Here is a 24,556-nt window from a genome sequence, read left to right on the forward strand (position 1 = left end):
ATTTATGAACTTATATTGCATTGGACCTTCAAGACCCATTAATTTTTTAATAGTCGAAATTATCTTTCAAACAATTATTGTTCATCATTTATAATTATATATAAAGGAACATGATAATTTGACATTTATTTTGATTTTCAAAACTTTAAAATATCAACTTTCAAATTGAAAAAAATAAAAATAAAATTATATGCAAAATTTTTTTTTTTATATTTTTTGAAAAAATTGAAAATTTTGAATCATTTTTTGGTGCAAAACTAAAAATTTTGTATCTATAAAGGAACATGATGATGGAACATTGATGAGCAAAAAAAAAAAATGATAATGTTCTCAGTTTTAAAAATGAAAAAAGTTGATAATTCTCTCAATTTTATTGAATAGTTGAATTAAACTAATAAGTAAAAAGACAAAAACGTTCATTCTTTGTTTTTTTTATCAGTTAGTGAAACAATTATTTTGAACATTACTATGCAAAATTGATAATATTCTTATTTTTAAAAATTAAAAAAAACTGATAATATTCTCAGTTTTACTAAATATGATTTATTGGTTAAAAAAATATTAGATAAGACCTGAGTTACCATAATATTTATAAATAGGACTTTTAGGTAATTAACTTATTTTTTTTATTATGAAAAAGCGATTTTTTAAATCACGTGTATGTTGTTAAGTAGTAAATTTTGAAATTTGAATCCCTAAATTATAGGTGAATATCTCCAAATCATAGGTGAATATTCATTAAGTGATTTGCTGACAATGATTTAAATTTTTAGTAACCAATTAATGTTTTTCTCATCTTATAAAATAGTAAAAAATCAACAAAATTGGTTTAGAGTTTTGAAACTCTAAAAACTCTCAGTTAGAAACCTTATTTTCCTTAATATATAGACAACAACAGTAGTAGCAGCAGCAGTAGCAGCAACAACAACAACAACAATAATAATAAGATAAATCCTATGATTAGATACAAATTAGATTGAGATTACATTACTAAAAATTTTGACATTCTATTCCATTTGTGATTTTTGGATCTCCTAATTTGTTTCAATATTTATTTTTTTATGCTTAATTATATCCATTTATGTAACTAGTGACAATAGAATCATTTTATATCACATAAGATTTGATGAATTATAAAATTTTTCATAAGAATAAATAGAATATAAGTAATTCAAATGGGACTTTTTAATAAATGTCCCTATTGTTTGTTGCTTTGTTTCTCTTATTTGCCTCAATTTGACCCACAGAATTGAGATTAGTGGTGAATGACTTTTTCATCATGTTCTGTATTTTCTTGCAAACACGACACATTTTTAGCAGTGTTATGAAGCTTCGAGAATTTAGATTCAGTTGGAGAAATGCCACTTGTTTCATTTCCATATGATGCTATGATTTTTTTAAGAATTATCGCAGAGTGAACTGATTGATGTATTGAATGAAATACTTGCCCTAGATTTTGGGCAACCTTAAAAGATTAGCCTCTGAAACACACTTTTTGTTGTACAAGTTTGAATTTGATTTGTTTGACATCTTGATAGAGATAAACCCTCACTACACGAAATTGTACTTTTGTCCACCACACGAAATTATACTTTTGTCAATTAATAGACAAAAATCTGTTTTTAGTTGGTAAAAGTTTTTTATGATTAATTTTTTTAGTTGCCACTTTGGTCGCAAATACAAGGTCGGGAAAAATAATTAGTGATTAAAAATTATTTTAGCATGGAAAAAGGATTTTTGTCGACTAAATTTTTGGTCGCTGAATATATAATTACCGCGACTAAACTATTTTGTAGCTAAAACACTTTACTTGCCAAAAGTGATATTTTCCTGACTAAATATGTGACACCGCGAAATAAATAACAACAGTCCATCTCATAACACTCTTTACAAATGATCAAGAACCTCACATTTGATATTCCATTTATAATTTTGATCATACAAAAGATGACATATGCAGGTATACATTTATAAATCCTAAATCCTGAATTTACAGCATATGACATGGATATATGAATTAAAAGAAAAGCAAAATCGAGTAATTATATGCCCTAATGGCTACATCTTTCAAAGTCAATGCTTAGATACATCAAAATGAGTTTAACTCAATACAATTAAAGTCCAATGCTTATACAAAAATAATTACATCAAATAACAAAACGAAACCTTTGGCTCCAAGTCTTCCCATACTATGTCCTTGATGGAGGCATATCATCAGTACCTAAAAGTTGTTTTCCACATATGATGAGCCAAAACTCAATAGAGATACTTTAACATAATATATGAATCTGAACAAAGTCAAAAGGTGAATGCATATGTATGCCATTTGTCAAACATTTCTCATTTCCCTCTCAAAACTATACAATGCCAGATTATATATCAATTCATGAAAATAATCCTTTTATAATAGAAAACATGATAGTGGTTACAAAACATTGGGAATCTCTAGATACGTGTTTCCCAGTAGGCTATAAAAGTACTATTAAAACCGTTTTATCGGTATTAATGGGAAGGATCGACACCTAATTGCGCGGATTTCTGGACTTTTACCTAGGACACACATGCCAACATAACAATCATAACCACATCCCCTAACCAGATTCACTAAGGTATACACTCATTTTTCTCAAAACAAAACATTTTCAATGTTTAAGTATGCAGCAATGTTCAATGCAAGATGTGGAAATGATTAATTTCAATTCACCTAATTTTTATGTAATTTCTACAACAATCAAACTATTTTTCACTGATAGTCCAAAATAGATATTTCTATACAACATATAATTTCCAACAAAAGATATAATCTTATTATTGTAATGACTCAAAAAATAAATAAATAAATAAATAAATAAAGGAAGAAAATATATGCATGATGATGTTTTTGTGGTGGAGGATTTTTTTTTTTTTTTCAAAAGAGAGAAGTGAGTGCTGGAGTGGGGTTCAAGCATGGAAAGAAAAATATTTTATAAAGAAAACCACATAAGGCAGCTCAAGGTGAAGAGTACAGAAATGGGGGCCTCTCACACCAAGTGAAAATGTCCTGGAAGTCGGTCCAGGGAAAGTGGTAAATCTCTCTCATCTCTCATATAGTTTTACATATTTATACATAACGACCCATGAATGAATGAGTAGTGTGGTCATTTCTGCAGTATATTTCTTTTCATCATGCGAGTTTATTCAGGTTCTGCTTATATGTAAATCGAAGCAATTCAAGTCTCTACATCTTTTTAAAATCATTTGGACTGGATGGGTAAGACAATTCATTTGTCTGGGTTTCCATACCTTGTTTCTGCGGAAACAGTCAAGGAATTCTTAGAACAACACTTACCTGCAGGGTGTTAGATCCAATAATCTACAGTGCTGGCCTTCGCATACTGTTTATCAAGGTTGATTCGACAAACACAAAAATTCTTTATGGAGTCAAATGACTGTAATGATGCAAGAACTATGGGCTTCCAATTTGCTGGGAAAGCTGTTTATACGGCAGTATGGGTTGCTGCTGTTTCGTTGTTTGTGGAATTGCTTGGTTTCTCTACCCAAAAGTGGCTTACTGTTGGGGGTCTGGGCACAGTATTGATCACCCTTGCTGGTGGTGATGTATTTACAAATTTTCTTTCGAGTGTAATGATCCATGTGACTTGATCATTTGTTGTGGGAAAGGCCAATTCTTGGCCCACGTTGGTTTTTGGTTCATGTGTTTGGCCCACGTTATTTATGGGCAGTGTGTATATTGGGCTTGTGAGTTGTGGGCAGTGTGTTTTTAGCCCTTTTTGTGGGATGGCTGGTAGGGGCACGCGTAGTGAACTTCAGACCCATGTTCTTGAGAGAGGGCCGGCCCTAGTTCGTCGGGGCCTAAGGCGAATTTCGGAAATGGGGCCCTTTTTATATTGAAAAAAAATTCATGAATAAAACGATAAGTTACAAATTTTTTATTTGTTTGTAACCATAAAAAAATTTACTTACACATATAATTATTAAAATTATAAATAAAATAATTTAATAAAACAAAATTAGAACAAAAAAATTAGGAAAAAATTATTCAATTAAAATTGATAAAGACCTAGGTAAAAAAATTTGAGCAAAATTATTTATTCTACTAAAATCTAATAGATAAAGAAGGTAAAAATAAAAAATAAAAAAAATAGGGCCCATATATTGTATGTATTATTTTTCTTGAGCCCAAACACTTTTTTTTAATATATATTTTCATTTTAATAAATATGGACCAGACTACACTTATAAATAAATATGGAGTAAATCATACATGGACCTAAAAAAATATTTTGGGGCCCTTTAAATTGATCCTAAAACCAAAAAAAAAAAAAAACATTGAGCCTATAATATTTTACCAAATTTAGGGGTCCTATTTTTGGACCAAATTTAGGGGCCCTATGTTATATATGTTTATATGTTTTACCAAATTTAGGGGCCCTATTGTTTTTTATTTATTTATTTATATATTTTCATTTTAATAAATATGGGCCAAACACATTTATAAATAAATATGGGCTAAATTATACATGGGCCCAATAAAACATTTGGGGCCCTTTAAATTGATCTTAAAAAGAAAAAAGAAAAAAAAAGTTGAACCTATAACAATTTTTTAAATTTGGAGGCCCTATTTTTGGGCCAAAATATGGGGTCTAAGGCACAAGCCTTACCTACCTTATGGCAGGGCCGGCCCTGTCTTGAGACCAAAATGAAGAGCTTAGCGAGAGTAACATTTTGATCGGTGGAAATCGAATTTCGGCAACGTCGAATTTTAGAGGTTTCATCTCATTTCTTCTTCAAAATTTGAGGTAGGGATTTTCTACACTCTAATATGGCTTTTAACTTAGTTATTTGCTATTGTGTATAGATGATGAGATTTGGTTGTGGTTTGGACAAATCTAAGATTTGGGTGTGAAATGAAAAGAGGAGTTTTTGATGTATGAGAGATAAATGAGTATGGAGTTTGAATATAAGATCTTGGTGTACCAAAATAGTTGATTTTGGGTGTTTGGGTCAATATTGGAAAAAGGGAAATTTTTGTCCTAACTTGATAAAATGATTATTTTGTATAAATAATTGGAATTAACATTTAATGTGTTAAATTGGATGGTTATAGATGTAGGTGGTGAAATTGGTTATGTATTATCTCATACCTTTGGAAGTTTTAAATAATTATTTATCTTAAGATTTAACATATGTCTAGAGATAAATGTATTGGGCTATCGGTGGAGGATAATCATGATTGTTGTAGAAATTGTATGAGGATTAGGTGATTTAATGCTAATCTATTGATTGGTTGTCATTGAATATGACCGTGCTATAAACATATTGTATATGTATGTTTATTGGGAGGAGATAGGGGATGTACTCCATAAGTGGTTATGTTTATAAATACATTGTATATGTATGTTTATTGGGAGGAGATAGGGGATGTACTCCATATATGATTATGTCTATAAATATATTGCATATGTATATTTGTTTGGCAGGAGAAAGGGGATGAACTCCATTTTAAAGCAAGTTGGCCAGAGTGTCCTGGGTGAAAGACCCGAAATTATATATAAATGGTGCCGGTTCCTTCGAACGAAATATCCGTAAAATGGCAGGATCGAAGTGTTTATGTGTGTTTTGCATAGTTGGAAAACCATTGAGTTGTAGTCTCATTTTGGTTGTCGAAAGCTCAAGAATTTAACTCATGAATTAAGTAGCATATCTGAACTAGAAATGAATTGAAGGAAAATGGAATAAGATTGGTCTTAGTGGCATATGCTTATACAGGCCTTGTGAATATTTCCGTATCGGTATTGTTTATATACGTGGTATTTATACCTTTGCTAAATCTCATAAATTGTGTTAGATTATTTCTATTGGGCTGTTGGCTCACCCTATACGGGAATATCATTTTCAGGTGCAAGTGAGATGTTTCCTCCAAGCCAATAGTATGGATGGACTTTCAGGAAGCAAGAGCTTCTTAATTATGCATTATGTGTGTATGTTTGCTATTTGTAAAGCCAAGGGCTTAAGTTGTAATGAGCGAGACTCAATTTGTATAACCAAGCAATGACTTGGAAAGATGTAAGCCTATAAGGCTTTTAACTGGTTGTCAAACAGTGAACTCTGATGTATGAAAGTATGTTGTTTCTCATATTTATTCCGCATATGAGCTATCTTCATTGTATTATTTTGGGAGCGTGACAATTATTTTCAAAATGGAAGGGATATTACATATCCAACTTTACCATCATCATCAACATATACATTGTTCCATTTTCACAAAACATAACATCATTTCCATTCTTTTTCATAAACCAATGTCCATGATTGTAGACGTCCCCGAACGCCCCGAGAGAAACGAGGTCTCCCATTCCGTTTGGTATTGGGCTCACTACAGTTCAGGACTCTTAAATTGTCACGGTTCTAAATCTGAACCAAATAATCTAAATCCGGCAAATCGTTTTGAGAAAACAGATTTTGAAAGAAGTGCCAAACATGGACTGCTTTGCCAGATACAGAGTCGCCACCTAATTGTTTTAATTTGGGGAAATTTAGGAAACCCTGACTCGTTTTCCTAAGGCCACGTGTCCATCATCACCAAAGTTGCCTCGGCGCGAGAACTTGGGTACGATTGGGGAAGGTCACTTCGTGAGCACCCCCGCTTGTCCGATCAAAGATCGGCCTCTACTAACCATGATATCTATTTTTGAAAACATTATGTGTTCTTATTCCGGTTATAAGCCTAGATTACTATGTGATGCGCACAGCATACAAGTATAGATTGGATCGCCTGAATTGGAACAAAACGTTTCATGTTTGTTTATTTGAAAATGGTTTGATAGTGCTACCCGCAAGTAGGCTAAGACGTGGATTTGTTACCCTCAGGTGGGCTTAGAAAACATGATTTTGCCACTATCTAGTGGGCTTAAAACTCACAATGAATGATTTGTTCCAATCCAAATAACCCAACCTTCACCCACAGGCATTCAGGCAGATATATCACACAAGCAATTAGCCTCATGGTAAGCATGCTATCATGGCAGTCACTCACACGCATGCAAGAATGCTAAAGCATAAAACTTACCGAGTACTCCAAGCCAAAACAGAAGCTAATTAGAAATCCATGCATGATCCTAATTATACAGAAATGCCTAATGCAACACATGCAAAAGTGCAACTATAGTAGGCTCGGCTATTCTAAACATGACATATGAAATGCTACAGCTAACATGTATTCAACTTGGAATTGAAAATACAATGCAGTTAGTATGGTGCGCCGAGCCCGGTGCATGCAAGACAGATGAATGAATGCAAACATGCTATCATACTGTATGCTAATTGAAACAAGCCCTAATCTAACCGTCATAAGTGGGTAAATAAAAGGGAGAAAGACGTGGGGTTGGAAGACATACATCACACACACGCACACTTATTACAGTTGTGCCCTCGCGCAGAGGGTCCGAATAAATAATATACAGTCCCAAATGAATAATTACAGTCCAAATATGTACAAAACCCTAATTAATTAACAAATTAAATTAGGAAAGCAATAAATTGGGATGCAAGGCAGGGACTGCCTCAAATCTGCTCCAGATGATGAATGATGCATGCTCGGGTTGCCTTGTGCGGAGAATCCCTCGCGATGCCCCGGTTTGCCTCTGTTTGCAATTGTTATTGGAATGCGTGCCAAGCTCCGGAAGGCTGCTGATTCTTGATTTGTTGTGACAGAGAGCAGCAAAGGGGCATGGCAAAGTATTTTCACATATGTATGCATGACTACTCTTCAGGGAGTGTAGTCCTCGATCCTCGTGCCACCAATCACGCATATCGATGCATGATGGCCGAGGAGTCGAATTGCATGGCTCAATGTGAAATGAATGCACATATAAACACAACAAGACCTAAACTCCATCATGGATAATCCGGAGTGTCGGTGACCGGGAATTGAGACACGTTCCGTCACTCGAAGTACGAAACATCCCTCGTTTCCCATGCTCGGGCTAACTCCTATCCCAAACACAATGCAATATGCATGACATGCATGAATGCAACTAATATACAACCTAGCATGCACGATGCTATGAAATGGCATACACGATGCACGAGGTAACATGGCATACACAATGCGCTAACATACATCCTAGCATACACAATGCTATGAAATGAAATGGCATACACAATGCACAATGGATTTACACCAACATGAGTGGACCTCAGCCACACTCACATCAGTGGCCACGAGATGAAAATGAGACACTCGAAATGCGTGCACACATGCACGCAAACCGAGGACCGATCCTAAGGCACAAATGCCACTCTAACAAGGCATGGCAAGGCACGAAATATGGCATACAAACATGCAAGTTTCAGCACTGAAATGTGAAGCAAAATGATCCCGAAACCTGGAAACATGGCACCCGATGCAAGGAATGGCCTCGAAACACAAAACTAGGCATATGCATTGGCCTATAGCTATACAAAACATGTGTTATTTTATCATGAAGCATGAGGACAGATGCAAGACAGTTCCAAAACATGCATATTTCCAGTTTATAACAAACCTCAAAAATGAACACAAATAGGGCTAATCTATCATGCAAAAATGGCCCTAAAAGAGAGATTAAACACAAAGGGACAGCAGCTGGCCCTAAATGGAAAAGAGCCCTTCAACAAAATTGAAGAGAGGCTCAAAACAGGGCACTTTACAGTTTACATCAAGCCACTAAAATAATCACAAATAAGGCCAAACTATCATGCAAGAAAAGGCCTAAAAGAGGGGTAAAGAGACAAGTGGCAGCTTCTGTTCTCAAAAAGAGGAGAGCCCTTCAACAATGTTGAAGAAGGGCTCAAAACAGGATATTTTATAGTTTATGGAAAGATCCAAAACAGCTCACAAATAGGCCTAAAATACTATGCAAAAATTGGCCTAAAAGAGAGATAAAGAAGCAAGTGATAGCAGGAGGCCTCAAACAGAGGAGAGCCCTTCAACAATATTGAAGAGGGGCTCAAAAAAGTTATTTTAAAGTTTATGGAAAAGTCCAAAACAACTCAAAAATAGGCCTAAAATACTATGCAAAAATAAGGCCTAAAAGAGAGTTAAAGAGGCAAATGATAGCTGCTGGCCTCAAACAGAGAAAGACCCTTAATCAAACATGAAAAGGGGCTCAAAATATGACTATTTACAGTTTGGGTTGGAGCCCAAAAATGCAAGAAAGTATGGCTTAGATACAAAGCAAAATAAGGCACAAAAGAGGAAAAATGGGACTCACCCTTGTAGACCAATGGACCAGCAGCTCTTGGACCAAGTTTGGGAGCTCTTCACCTCTGAAAAGCAGCCTCAATTTGCTGGAATGGAGGATGGAGGCCTTATGCTATGGGTTGATGTAGAAATGGTGTAGGAGCAAGGTGGTTTTGAGGGTTGGAATAGAGAGAGAAAGAAATTGAATGCAAGGGCTTAAGACCAAATTTTGTAACCCTTAAAAATGCAGCTGAGGGGCTGGTTATATAGGCAAAGGCATGGAGAAAAGGGGGGGAAAATCAAATTCAAATTTCCCTCCCAAAAGACTCCCCATCGGATACAGGATCTGGGGGGAAACAGAGGGTGCAGCTGTAAGTAACCAGGTGAGAGGGTCATGGCCGGCCAGGTTCAGAAGGTTCAGGGGGCCGGCCGACCATCTCCCATGGCCGGCCGACCAAGGGTCAAAAAGGTCAAGTATAATTACTGGTCGGCCACCTCAAAAAGGTGGTCTCCCATGTGTGCACAACACAACTATGTGGTTGAAACCCAGAAAAAGTGAACCAGGAGAGAAAAAAGACCATTTTTTAGAGGGGGTGAAAAGGGTCAGGCACAATTACTGGTCGGCCACCAAATATTGGTGGCCTCCCAGGTGTGTACAACACAAATATGGGGTTTAGGGTTCAAGAAAGTGGCCCCAGGGTGGTCAACATTGGCTTTTAAGTGAGGAAAACGGGCGTTGGAGGGCGATGAAGGAATAAAGCTGGCTTTTTGGAACAATTGCTGGCCTCCCACCCTCCTACAAGCTTCCTAACTATGAAAATAAGGTCTCCACCAAAAATGAACCAAAATGGATGCAAAACGGAGGTTCAGGGGACCGAAACGCGCGGCCCGGGGCCCCGAAAATGGGCTGTTAAGCACCGGAGGTGGCGTTCGACCACGAAGTTGGTCTCTCGGGCCACAGTGTTCCTCAAAAGGGAGGAAACAAGGTGTATACCAAAAATCGGAGCAAACGGAGGTGGTTAGGTGGTCCCGAACTGAGGTACATGGCCGTCGGCTCCGAAAAATCGGAAACTGGGCTCCAAATGGAAAAAATGGCCTACGACCAAGAAATGTAGCCTGCGGCCACTGAGAGATGATCTACGAGACCTCTCTCTCCCTTTGGGAATAGAAAATAGAGAAAATCGAGCCTGGTTCACAAACCGAGGCAGGGCACGAAACAGTCCGGAAGTCCAGAGGCGAGGCTTGCAGCCGGGACTTTGAAATTTCTGAACGAGCACAATATGCAATATCATCGAGCGCTCAACTGGTGACGTCTGAGTCTTAAGGTCGGTCAAAAATGGGGTGTCTACAGTTGCCCCTCTTTGACAGAACACGGAAGTCATAAGTAACGGGAGTGAATGTCAAAGCCCAGAGACGACCCATTTTTGACAAGGCCGAAGACTTAGACAAACAGGCAAGACAAACAGAGATTTGCCCGCAGGCATGCCCGCAGGCAGGGGCAAAATGTAACCGACAATGCAAGAAGCCGAAGGTAACTCAAGGATCATGCGAATGCAGCAAGCTGTAATGAAGCACATATTCACAATAGATGCAACAGTTTTAAGCAAGAATGCAAAGCAACAACTACATTTCATGCAGTTAAGAATGCGGAGAATTGTTCAATTCTCGCCATGTCTCACACGGAGAAGATACAATACCTACGCGGTTCGTCTGGTCGCACCAGCCTCAAATAAACCGTGCATACAATATCGTGCCTGCAAAAGAAAGAAACTCGACAAGCACAACATAATTAGCAACACATGTTCAAAGCGATATTGAATGCAGACAATTGCGGCATCGATAGAAAGGTGCATCGCAATGCAAGGAGTAACGCGCGTGACAACGCGGGTTTAGCACGAGGATTTGACAACACTTGTGAAACGTGCACAATAGTATGAGTGGTGTGCATGAGAATGCAAGTGACGTGCATAACAGTGCAGAATAAGTGTGAATTCGAATGCGATTTTGTAGCAAAACGACGAGCAAAGAAATGCGAATTTTCGATGAGGGTGACTCAATTGCGACCTCCGGCTTACCTCCCGGAGGGGTCGCAACATGTTCAAAAAGGATACATCTCACTTTTGACGAGCAACGATGAGAAACGCATCGAGAATTGAAGTTGAAGTTCCGGTAGAGTGATTTCGCGACGGAAAGTGCACTTCTCTTGTATTTTTTCAGGTCTCGGGGACTCCAATCCTTCCCAAAATTTGCAGAGAGCTTGGTGGGCACTTGGGGAACACCACCGACCAGGTCTTGTCCCAGGGAGAGGCCACCGACCAGCATCTTGCAAAAGGGGTGGTCGGCCTGCCACAAAAGGTGGTCGGCCAACCACTTAGCCCAAATCCGGGGCAGTTTGGTCTTTTTGCCCCCATTTCTTTAAATACACTCGGCCAAAGCTTTATTCCTCACAACCTCAGCTCTGAAAACACTTTCTCCATCTACCTAGACCATTTTCCTCTTTAGATCTGAGCTCTATATGCGTTTTCCAACGCCCCACGCAAGTTGTTTTCGCGAAATCTTTCAGTTTTCATCACTTTGGACCGATTATATTTTGATTTCGGTGCTTTTTTTCTCATTTTCACCACTTGAGGTAAGTTTGTCTCAACATTTGGAAGATTTCCTCGGGGGTTGACTTTTGTTGACTTTTTCATTTCCCGAGAGTTGACTTTTGTTGACTTTTTCCAATTTTGGCTCATTTTGCTCATTTTTGCTCCCTTTTGCAAATTTTCTAAAATGGCCGGTCATTTTCCTCACGGTGGAGGTCCTCCGGGCGCTGGGGATGATCCTGATATTATGGCTCTGCCCCCGAGGGTTCGACCTTTCATACCTGAGAGGTACGCCCCTCGGGCACATATCCTTCCGAGGGCTATTTTTTTTATCACTTCACTGATTTTGATGATCGAGCGCCTGGGGATCTGCTTTTGCGAGAGCCAGAGTCTCACCTCTCTCATGAGGCACGAGAGGTATTTACTTCGCCTTTTTTACATTTCTGCAACGTATTCCGCATTTTTGTACGTTTCATGCCTCTTGCTATGCATATCTGCTCTTTTTAGCACGTAACTTGTTCTGACGCTTAGCCCATGATAGGGCATTCTGTTTGCGTTTTGAACGTTTGAATTTCTGATTACGTAGCCCATAACCAGATAGTGAACACACAGCACACATATATGTTGATAGTTGAACACATAGCCCAAACTCTGAATTTCTGAACACGCAGCCCAAGTTGAGGTGAACACACAGCCAACTGATTTTGAGAGTAGAACACGCAGCCCAAACTCTGAATTTCTGAACACGCAGCCCAAGTTGAGGTGAACACACAACCCACTGATTTGTTAAGAGAACACACAGCCCAAACTCTGAATTTCTGAACACGCAGCCCATTGTTGAGGTGAACACACAGCCCACTGATTTGTTGAGAGTAGAACACACAGCTTAAACTCTGAATTTTTGAACACGTAGCCCATTGTTGAGGTGAACACACAGCCCACACTTGTTGAGAGTAGAACACGCAGCCCAAACTTTGAATTTCTGAACACGCAGCCCAAGTTGAGGTGAACACACAGTCCACTGATTTGTTGAGAGTAGAACACATAGCCCAAACTCTGAATTTCTGAACACGCAGCCCAAGTTGAGGTGAACACACAGCCCACTGATTTTGAAATCTGAACACACAGCCCAAGTTGAGGTGAACACACAGCCCACTGATTTGTTGAGAGTAGAACACACAGCCCAAACACTTGAATGTTGAACACTCGGCTCAGACTTTGAGGTGAACACACAGCCCACATTGATTGAGAGTCGAACACGCAGCCCGAACACTTGAATTCTGATTTGATTTTGCATATAGCTTATACATTTCATTTGCATGCAGCTTGTATATCTCATTTGCATGCAGCTTGTTTATTTCATTCTGAAACTGAATATATGTACTCACTGTGAATGCAGGTGTCTTCCCGTGTTACACGGGGATACGACTCCATTATTGCAAGAGATTGGTACGCGGAGCTACCAGAGGCCGTCCGTGATTGGGTTGATCTAGCAGGATTCGAGCCTTTTTGTGCCGGGATATCTCGCTATCCAACTAGCAGGACGTTGATGGACGCCCTGGTGGAGAGGTGGTGGGACACCACCAACTCCTTCCATTTCTCATCCGCCGGGGATATGACCATGACCCCGTTCAACTTTGCCGTATTGACCGGCCTTGACGTGGGAGGCTGGGTGATCCCATATGACGAGGACATGGACCAGTGGGAGGCCGCTTGGATCTACTTACTGGGAGCTCGTCCACCGGTCGACCGATCCTCGGGCCGAGTCCAGTACACCTGGTTTTCTTCACATTTTAGGCATACTGAGCCCGAGACTCTGGAGGAGATTACACAGTACGCCCGCGGGTTCCTGATGTTCCTCTTCGGGACTACTCTGTTCTCCGACAGGGGGAACACCGTTGGGTTATATCTGCTGGGTGCCCTGGCAGACCTCACACAGGTTAGTCGGTATGATTGGGGTGGCGCCAGCTTGGCTACCCTTTATTGCTATATGAGCGCGACCTCCTGCGGACGGGGGAACATAGTTGGCGGCTACTGGAGAGCCTGAGAGGTATCTTCTGCCCTCTTGATTTACATTTCTGCTTTTCAATGTATGTATATTGTACACACAACACACTTTATACTCTGTCCTGACATCCTGCACTCAGCATTCTGTATTCTGATGGCTTTTGCCTCATTTTCCGTAGTTATGGGTTTTCACATATTTTCCCATACTAGCGCCAGAGCTGGAGGTGGAGGCGCCCCTTGTGACCCCTTACTCGTTTGTTTTCGAGGGCCAGTACCAGCCGCGGCCTCGGGAGACTCTTCTCTACCTACGGCAGTACTTCGACACGGTGCGGCCGTCAGAGGTAATTCAAAACTCCCAATTCCCAATGTTTTCATCTTTGGTTTATTCCGTGCATCTGCGATTTCTAATCATCCTATGCATTGGTTCCCCGCAGATTACCTGGCAACCCTGGTTGCCTTTGGGTGGGGACCTTCGATTTCAGTTTGCCGGAGGGTGGGGCTCTTCCCGGTATAGGATCTTATTCGAGGGGCCAGTGGGTAGGGCCTGGTTCCTGGGGGAACGCTTCCTTTGTCAGACTATGGGCTTTCCTGAGCCGAGTGTTCCCTCAGCACCTCCGGACGGTATGCGGCTCACTGATAGGCTTACTCCCCAGGGTGTCATTGACCCTAGGCTGGGCACTGATGCACTGCTGTATATAGAGGACGGGAAGTACGCGACCTACCGTCACACCTACTTGATGCCTCCGCTGACAGGTGTCCGTACTCCCTCGAGGAGGTCCACTGACACGCCGTCTTTGAGACGAGCTCGGGCTGCAGGCGCCCCTTCTACTAGCAGGGCTGGCATATCGAGAGGAGGGGTTGGACTGGTCCCCCCCGATTCCTCCGACTCATCATCATGCCGGATGGCCAGACATGCCGACCGAGTTGACAGGATGGCGATACGGGACCTCCTACCCGATTCCGATAGAGCCTTCCATGCCTGATCATCGATATGTCATTGACCCTGGCTCACCGCCGGTATGCCCCACTGTTTTTCATCTATCATTCAAACACTTAGACATTCCTTTATTCACTGATGATTATGAGCTTGTATCTGCAGCCACCCAGAGAGTACATGGAGGGGGTGATCGGATTAGTGGCCTCACTCGAGGGCATGGTCTTGCGGAGAGAGGCGCAGCTGTCTGTCATGGGTTTCCAGGTACTCTTTAGTTTTCTCACATTTATCGTACTTCTGACGACATGTTGACCTTGAACATTTTACTGCTTTGATTAATTGTATGTGTAGAGCACATCTGACACACCACATTCATATACTGTATCCGCATGCACCCTCATTTCATGTAGTTTGCTTGCATCTGTATCTGATACACACATTTTGAGCTGATGTATTCAAATTGCACTTTTTATTTTTAGATGCCCCCAGTATATCCGCCACAGACCGGGCCATCTCGACCTTCTCGGGGAGCCGGGCTATCTTGGCCTTCTCGCGGGGCCGGGAGAGGGGAGTCGTCCCGCAGACGCAGGGCACACATCGTAGAGGAGGAGCCCGATGAGGACGAGGAGGAGGAGGAGGCTACAGATCGTCAGTCAGAGACCTCTGCTGATAGAGAGGAGGGTTCCGACCCTGGTTCCGGGAGTGGAGAGGAGGCTGAGGAGGATCCTGAGGATGACAGTTCCGACTCAGATGGTGCCGGTGGTGCAGAGCCTGTTCCGCAGAAGAGGACGAAGAGGGCCTCTTATTCCTGCTCTTGAGAGCATTGGTGCAGCTGTTTCCTGCTTTATTTATCTTTTTTACTAGTAGTTGTAGCACATTGTACATTATTAGGCAGTTTTATTTTCTGTAAAACTTGTACCTTTGCTGTAAAATGTTGTAACAAAGGAAGCATGATGGAATGAAACAGCTTTTTTGAGAAAGTGTTGTACTTTATGTTCTCAGCATCACATCGCATCTGTCACGACCCGAACCCGCCCCCGTGGGTTAAGGACGTAACCGGCCAGTAATCATGAGATTACCTACGGCCTCAAACTGTTCTAAACGTATTTTAACAGAGTTAATGGGGGCCAAACGGAAGCAAAATTAAAAACTTTGTCCATAGAGCCGTGCTTATATGCACATCAAACAAACCATACTCAGATACGCTAATAACTCACATCAAAAGTACAGCTTCACAAAATTCATTACAGACAGGATCGTCCAAAACGAGTCAACCTATAACAGACTATGTACAGACATGCACTGGGTCCTTGCCAACAAGACAAAACATAGGTACATAGTAAAAGGGCAAGGATGGTCTCATGCGCGAGGCACAAGGCTGACTCTCCCAAAACTCCTATTGTTCCTAGCAGACTTCACTGGGGCTGGGTTTGGACTTCCCTTGGCTCACCTACAAATACATGAATGAGCGTGAGCGATAGCCCAGTGAATAATATCAAGTATAACAGTTACATAACAATATGTAGATCAACATGCTCCAAACGGCCTTGGGCCCAATTCATACTTCTGTTTAACAGCAAAATATATATAACTATACGAAATGCAAGTCAAGTAACTGTAGTTCCAAACATTCTGGCCTTTGGCCCATCCGGGTTTCCATTCATGGCAAAACGGCCTTCGGCCCATTCATTCATGTCAAACGGCCTTTGGCCCATTCATTCATGTCAAACGGCCTTTGGCCCATTCATTCATGTCAAACGGCCTTTGGCCCATTCATTCATGTCAAACGGCCTTTGGCCCATTCATTCATGTCAAACAGCCTTTGGCCCATTCATTCATGTCAAACGGCCTTTGGCCCATTCATTCATGTCAAACGGCCTTTGGCCCATTCATTCATGTCAAACGGCCTTTGGCCCATTCATTCATGTCAAACGGCCTTTGGCCCATTCATTCATTTATTCTTGTCAGACTTTTGTCCACAATCCCAATTAACAACTCATAATATTTATAGGGGAATAACAATTGGGCATTGACAAGTTTTCAAATATTGATATTACTCACAGTGATCGGCTTGTGGATGCGCCCTGGAGCTTGACCCTACACATTTCATGAATACAAAAGGGTCACTAACAGTTCAATCCGTTCTTTAATTCACATATTCCTCTTTAGGCTTTGTTCTTATCTCATTAACTCATTTACAATGCTTAACACATGCCTAGGAGTGCTTACAAGTGAAAGAGAACGGAAAACGAATCACAGAATGCATGAACAAAATTCCAGGAAACAGGGTCCCCGCTCGAGCGTAATATTCTCCGCTCGAGCGGACCCTTAAGGCCTGCAAGGTACTGGTTGCACAAAAGATGCGCTCGAGCTGAAGGTCCGTCTACAAAAATCCACGCTCGAGCGTGAAATGTCCCGCTCGAGCGGGCATCCAACTCTGCAAAAAATGCTGGGAGCACGATTTTCTCGCTCGAGCGGCCATTACTCCGCTCGAGCGGACCTCAAAAATCTGGGTTTCCCAGATCGTGTTCTTGAGCTCCAAATCAGTTTTCCATCTACATTTCTTGCATGCAATGGTTCAAATTACACATTTACACATGCTAACATGCTACTAATGCAGATTACAACATTAGGAAGCTCAATTACATGAATTATCTACATGCATGTCCCAAATTGTCTCAAACCCATCATCAACATGCTCAAATTCAACATTCAAGACTTATACTCCCATGATTTGTACATGCATGTGGGAGATGCTCATCATTCTCAACTTAGATGGTACAAATGGTGACTACAATATGAGCTTTACCCAAAACTCCACATGAATCATGTGTTTCAAGCTCAAACATGCAAATTCAAAGTAATTTCTTACATGCATGAGTTCTAAGACTTCAATCTCAACAAAAATCAACTCATTACATGTTCTTGATCACAAACAACCCTTGAACTTACAAATTACAAGTAAGATTTCATGAAATCACTTACCTAAGAGCTTCAACACTCAAGCCCTAGCCAAATCTTGAGCTAGATCTTCAAATTCCCAAGTCTTGAGCCCAAATTACACAAATCTCTCCCTTTTTCTCTCCATGGCCGGCCTCTCTCTCACTCTCAATTGTCTAACTCAGATTTTGAGTTTTAAGAGTGCTAAAGGAGAGTGCAATACAAATATACAACAAGCCCCACTAACAAATATTTTAATATAAAATAATGGGGTACTTAATTTCTCAATTTAATCAGTTTAAATTGACCAGAATCAAATTTCAATTAAATTTCACCGTAGGCCCTAAAAATTATGCCAACCACAATGGCGTAATCAATTTCGGGTTCCGTGGCCGATAAGGCCCTCAATTAAATTTCCAAAACAGACTACTCAAACAGATATTCCTACGATGAACAGATAAAATTTCAAACCACATATTTTCACATAGTGGAACACAAAATCATATCAAAATACATAATCACATCATGTTAAGGACTAATTAACATACTACGGAACAGGGGTGTCACAGCATCATTTTGCAAGTAAAGAGATTAAACGGTAAATGTGCATTGTGTATGTGCCAAGTCAGGTAGCGAACCGACACGACAAACTAAACCACCCAATCTTACTGAGAAACAACAAAAACCTCAGCAAGTTGACAACTCGATAAGCAAAACACAACAAAATTGATAAACTAAGAGTGACAACTCAAATGCACAAGACTTGGCGACTCGATTAAACAAGACTCGATAAACAAAACAGCTCGACCAACAAAACAACAACTCGATAAGAAAAATGACAACTCGATAAGCAAAACAACAACTCTATAAACAAAGTGTATTTCGGACGATTTGGGTGACGAAATGCATCCGAAATAGACAGAGATGGAGGCTTTTGACACTCCCGATGCATGGAAATGCTAGGAACTTTCTTCTGGAGAGTAAAACAGGGCCAAATACGCCGATTGCAACATGGCCGACCACTTTTGGGAGCTGGTCAACCAGCTTTTGCATTTCAAGGGGGGAGAGAGGTGGCCGACCTGCTAGAAAAGGTGGCCGGCCGGCCACTTGGCTCAGCAACCACCAGTTTTTTGACACGTGTCCCTCCGAACAGTGCTTTATCCCCTTTAAAAGCCCCAGCTCCGTGGCTCATTCATTTCATCTCAGTTTTGCACCAAAATGGAAGCGTTTCTCGTCGAAAATCTCACATCTTGGATTGCTTCTCTAGACGGCTCGGAAAAGTTGAACTTCCGGGGTTTTGGCTTGAATGCACTATTCACGTTGAGCCGTACTCCGCTACACCTTCCTTTCCTTCATGCCGCGGCAAGGTTTTGGAACCCGGTAACACATGTCTTTAGCTTTGGCGGGCAAGAGGTATGTCCAACTTTCGAAGATTTTCAAGCTTTGATGGAATCCGAAAGTTGTGACGAGATCTTGCCTCAGTTTCGATTTGGTCACGCCCAAGCTTTAGGGCGGATGTGTGGACTCACCACGCATGACGCTCGGTCTCTGACCTATAATGGGGAACTGGACGTCCTCGGATTGATTTATCGCTTTTCTGACGCCGGTGACCGTGGCGACCATTATTGGCAAGGTTTCTGACAACATGCCCTTTGCTTGTGTATGCTATCTCACTTTCTGCTTGTGTCGGGCTTTGGTGGATCTAGCATTCGCCTGATTGAAGTTGCTCAAGGCTTGAAGGATGGAAAGAGTTGTATTGTGATGACACTGGCTGAGACGCTGATGGGCTTGGATGCTTTCCATTGCCGGGAGACGACCAGATTTGCGGGGGAGTCCACTACTGCTGCAGGTAATGTTTCCCACCCAATCTCACATATGTAATGCTCACATCACTCGGCCCTCAGGCTTGGTTTTTCTCACAAAACCCTTGTCTTACTTTTCTCTTATCGTACATCTCTCTATTCTTTATTCTCTCATTTTTCATCCCTCCCTAGGTATGGTTGATGGATAAGTTGCAAGTCGTGGACTCTTGTCCAGCCTACTCAGCTCGCGGCTACTTCTTTCGACAACGCCTAGTCGATGCCTTTGATGAGGGATGGTGGTTCGACTGGATGTGCAATTTGCCTGCAGATCACATCGCCTGGCGCTGCCCTTGGCTCAATCTCCCGGCAATGAGCTATAGTATGTTCCGGCAGACCGGGATCCAGTTGGTTGGTCTGACTCACTGTGTATTCAACTTTCCGTTCCGGTTCCAACGCCAATTTGGTCATGATCAGACTTGCCCGCTAGAGGGGATAGAGTATCTGGTTGCTTTCCCAGTTCGAGGTGCACAGCTTGCCCGATATGCCACAACATCGAGGATGAGAGAACTCCTGGCCCCCGCTCCTACTTTCAGTTACACTTTGTCTGACGAGTGCTTGGATTGGCTCAATGAAGAGGCATAGATCGGGCCCAGCTCGGTATCAGAAGCTTTGACCAGCTCTGGGGGGGCGCAGGGACACCTGACTTGACTATGCCCTGACTTATTGCTTTATTAGTGCTTTCAAGTTTTCTTTATGAATGTAATAAAAAGCAACTTCGATTGTATGCAAGAGCAGGAGAACTCTGTTTTGAAATCAATGAAATTTGAAGGTTGTGGTACTGAAAATTTTCCGCTTTGGTCCAAAAATGGTCTTAGTTGTAGAAAGATTAATTTGAACAAAGTCAACTTTTATTAAAACTTTTCAAAACCATTTTCGATATGGATCAAAACTGGACACGCCTGAGATCTGTCACTGAGATACATAACCCCGGATCCCTGTAACTGGAAAGTTGCCCCTAGTCTGAAGAGTACCGCGACACTGCATGGCAACGGAAAGTTGCCCCTAGTCTGAATAGCACTGCACCGGAGATTCAAATGGAAACTGATAGACAAAGATGACCGAGATGATCAAATGGACAAAGTTGATCGGAAAAAAGTTTATGGCTGAACTTTAGGATGAAGTTGCCTATGTATCCCGAAGATGGGAATCAAGCCTTACGTAGTTCAGGCTTAGGTTCACTCGAGTATTTTCACTCTCCTTTTACGCTCTAACTTTTGCCAAGGCCGCCCTTTGCGGGTTTTCAACCTTGCGAGCTCAGTTTTTATGTTTTCCCAATTTTTTATGCTCTAACTTTTGCCTAGGTCGCCCTTTCGGGTTTTTGGCCTAGCTAGCCTCTCAGGGGTAATATTTCTTCAACTTGTCCGTATTGATCGGTTGGGAGAACTCTAGGCCATCTAGGTCCATCAGAACCACAGCTCCACCTGACCAGATAGCCTTGATGATGTAGGGACCAGTCCAATTGGGTTTGAACTTGCCCCTCGGGTCGTGGATGGGAGCTCGGTTGTCCTTGAGCACCAAATCTCCTTCCTTTAGATTCCTGGACTTAACTTTCTTGTTGAAAGCCCGGGCAATTCTGCGCTGATAGCCTTGAACATGGTACAGTGCTTTCAGTCTTCTCTCATCAAAGAGTATGAGTTCCTCAAACCTGCTCTGCTGCCAATCTACTTCGGCTATTTGACACTCAGCCAATACTCGTAATGACGGAACCTCAATCTCGATAGGTAGAACGGCCTTCATCCCATAAACCAATGAATATGGAGTCGCTCCGGTAGAAGTTCTAATTGAAGTCCTGTAGCCCCACAGAGCAAATGGTAGCTTATCTGGCCAATCCCGGTAGGTTTCCACCATCTTCTGTAGTATGTGTTTGATATTCTTGTTGGCGGCCTCGACCACTCTGTTGGTTTGCGGCCGGTATGTGGATGACTTATGAAAAGCCACGTTGTATTTCTTCAACAAGTCAATCACTTCCTTTTTAAAGTGAGAACCGTTATCCGAAATGACCTCGTTTGGGACTCCATAGCGACAGATGATGTTGTTTCTGATAAATTTCACAACGTGCGACGCCTTCAACACTGCATAAGACTGGGCCTCAACCCACTTTGTGAAATAATCTATCGCGACCAGGATGAACTCATACCCATTCGACCCCTTCGGAGTGACAGCCCCGATCATATCGATTCCCCAAACTGAAAATGGCCATGGCACAGTCATGTTGTACAGCTTCGACGGCGGGATGTTCATGCGGTTTGCATGAATCTGACACTTGTGGCATCGCCGAACAAAACCGATACAATCCTCCTCCATGGTGGACCAGTAGTAACCCTGTCTGAGGATCTTCCGTGCTAGCATTACCTCGTTCATATACGCACCGCATTCTCCTCCATAGATGGCCTCCATCAGGCGCTTTGATTCCTCGGTTTCAACACATAGCTTATGCATTCCCATATGGCCTCTCTTATACAGCTTACCTCCACAGATGATGAACTGAACGGCCATTCTTCTGATTGCCCTTTTATCCTTGGCATTTATCCCTGGCGGATATGCTTCCTTCTCCAAGAAATTCCAAATGTCATAATACCAGGGGTTTTCGTCCTGAACCTCATCTATAGCAGTGATCGACTCATAGGCTGGCGCAAATTTCTGGAAAATGATGACTGGACGCATCCGGATTCAGAACGGGATGTCTATCGTGGACAATAGAGTTGCTAAAGAATCTGCGAACCTGTTGTTCTTTCTTGGAAGATGAGTAAAGTTTAGCTTTTCAAACCAAGGAATTAACAAGTCCAAGGTCTGGTGGTACATCATCATTTTTTCTTCTTTGACCTTCCAGTCTCCTTTTGCTTGAGACACAACACGGTTTGAATCCCCGATAACGTCCAACCGTCTTGCTCCTAGTTCCAGGGCTGCTTCTAGACCGGCAATGCATGCCTCGTATTCTGCTTCGTTGTTCGAGACTTTGAACCGGAGTTTGAAGGCTAGAGGGATACGAGAATTGTTGGGTGCTATCAGCAACACTCCTATCCCATACCCGTACTGATTTGACGCTCCGTCAAAGTACATCGTCCAATACTCGTCGTCGATGTGCAAAATGGCTTCATCTGGGAATAAGTATTCAACTGCTTCACCTCCTTCCACTGGATGATTGGCTAAGAACTCTGCCACTACTCTTCCCTTGACTGACTTGCGTGTCACATATTTCAGGTCGAATTCGGAGAGCAACAACAACCAACGAGCTAGCCTACCCGTAAGTGCCGGTTTCTCGAAAAGATATTTGATGGGATCGGGTCGTGAAACCAACATTACGGAGTGAGCTAACAGGTAGTGCCGCAGCTTCCTGGTAGCCCATACCAAAGCTAAGCAAGCCTTCTCCAATGGCGTATAGCGAGTCTCATACTCTAGCATCTTCTTGCTTAGATAGTAGATGGCTCTCTCCACCTTGTCCTCTGATTCTTGCGCGAGCATACAACCCATTGTGGTCTCGGTCACTGAAAGGTAAAATATCAACGGTTTCCCTGGCTCTGGCGGTGACAACACAGGTGGGTTCTGCAAATATTCCTTGATCTGTTCAAAAGCAGCTTGGCATCGGCCGTCCCATTGGAATTTCTTGCCTTTCTTCAGGAGACCAAAAAGTGGTTCACAAGTCAAGGTTAATTTTGAGATAAACCGTCTTATGAATTGCACTTTACTCAGAAAGCCTCGCACCTCCTTTTCAGTCCTTGGTGGTGGCATTTCTAAGATGGCCTTGATCTTTGAAGGGTCAACCTCGATGCGTCTCTGTGTAATCAGAAATCCCAGCATTTTTCCCGCTGTAACACCAAACATACACTTCTGAGGATTTAGCCGCAACCGAAATTCTCTGATCCTTCGAAAGAACTTTTGCAAGGCGGTATAGTGGCCCTCTCTTTCTTTGGACTTGACAATCATGTCGTCCACGTACACCTCGACCTCTTTGTGGATCATATCATGCAATATTGTAGTCGTGGCCCGTTGATATGTAGCTCCAGCAGTCTTTAACCCAACGGCATCACTCTGTAGCAGTAAGTCCCCCACGGGGTGGTGAAGGCAGTCTTTTCCCTGTCTTCTGGTGCCATCACTATTTGATTGTAACTTGAGAAGCCATCCATGAATGAAAGCAAAGCATGCCCTGCTGTGAAGTCCACTAACTCATCAATATACGGCAAGGGAAAGTCATCCTTCAGACTAGCTCTGTTCAAATCCTTGAAATCCACGCACACTCGGATCCTGCCATCTTTCTTGGCACTGGGACGATGTTGGCCAACCAAGTCGAGTATTCGGATACCAGCAGGAAGCCCGCGTCAATTTGCTTGGTGACCTCTTCCTTAATCTTGAGAGCCCAGTCGGGACGGATCCTTCTGAGTTTCTGCTTGACGGGTCGGGCCTCGGGGTCAAGAGGGATCCGGTGCTGTACAATCTCAGGATCGATTCCAAGCATGTCTTCGTAGGACCACGCAAAAACATCTTTGAAATCTTTTAATAAAGCGACTAAGCACTCGCGTTCCTCTGAAGACAACGTGGACCCAATCTGGACCAGCCGCGGGTCCTCCTCAGTACCAATATTTACTGTAGTGATTTCATCAACCAGGGGTTTAACAAATCTTTCCTGCTCTTGTTCAATTAAGCGTTGCAAAACTGGAGGAACTTCGTCCTCGTTGTTTTCATCAAAATTTTGAAAGTCTGAGTTAGTGCAATAAATCAAGGGCACAGAAAAGTACTCAGAAACCACAGCTACTTGATTCTCATTAAGCACATCCAAATCGTCCGATTACTCGGTTACAACAGACTCAAAAGAGAAAGAAAAAGGCGACCTGGACAAGACGGTGGCATCCGGGTTATCATCCCCAAGATTACCAGACTCAGACTCAGTCGAGCTAGAACCTGATTCCGACTCACAAGACTCGGTGGAATCAGATTCCGACTCACTACCTGACTCGGTACTGCTGGACAAAAATCCCTCTTCATACTGCCAAATGAGAGAGGGTGCGAT

The 24,556-nt window shown here is 42.0% G+C and overlaps 2 long non-coding RNA genes across 2 annotated transcripts; one reads left to right on the forward strand and one right to left on the reverse strand.

Annotated features, from left to right (window-relative positions):
* Positions 1–2,013: 2,013 nt before the first annotated feature.
* LOC114315733 (uncharacterized) lies at positions 2,014–3,633 on the reverse strand. The gene is made up of 2 exons (XR_003647881.2): positions 3,329–3,633; positions 2,014–2,221 (listed from the first exon to the last, which is right to left on the reverse strand). It is a non-coding gene; the product is annotated as an uncharacterized LOC114315733 (long non-coding RNA).
* On the forward strand, positions 2,229–6,136 carry LOC114315722 (uncharacterized). Its single transcript, XR_003647876.2, has 2 exons — positions 2,229–3,064; positions 5,900–6,136. It is a non-coding gene; the product is annotated as an uncharacterized LOC114315722 (long non-coding RNA).
* Positions 6,137–24,556: the final 18,420 nt, after the last annotated feature.

The sequence above is a fragment of the Camellia sinensis genome, chromosome 10, assembly GCF_055761805.1.
Source record: "Camellia sinensis isolate YWXY chromosome 10, ASM5576180v1, whole genome shotgun sequence".
NCBI classification, from domain to species: Eukaryota; Viridiplantae; Streptophyta; class Magnoliopsida; order Ericales; family Theaceae; genus Camellia; species Camellia sinensis.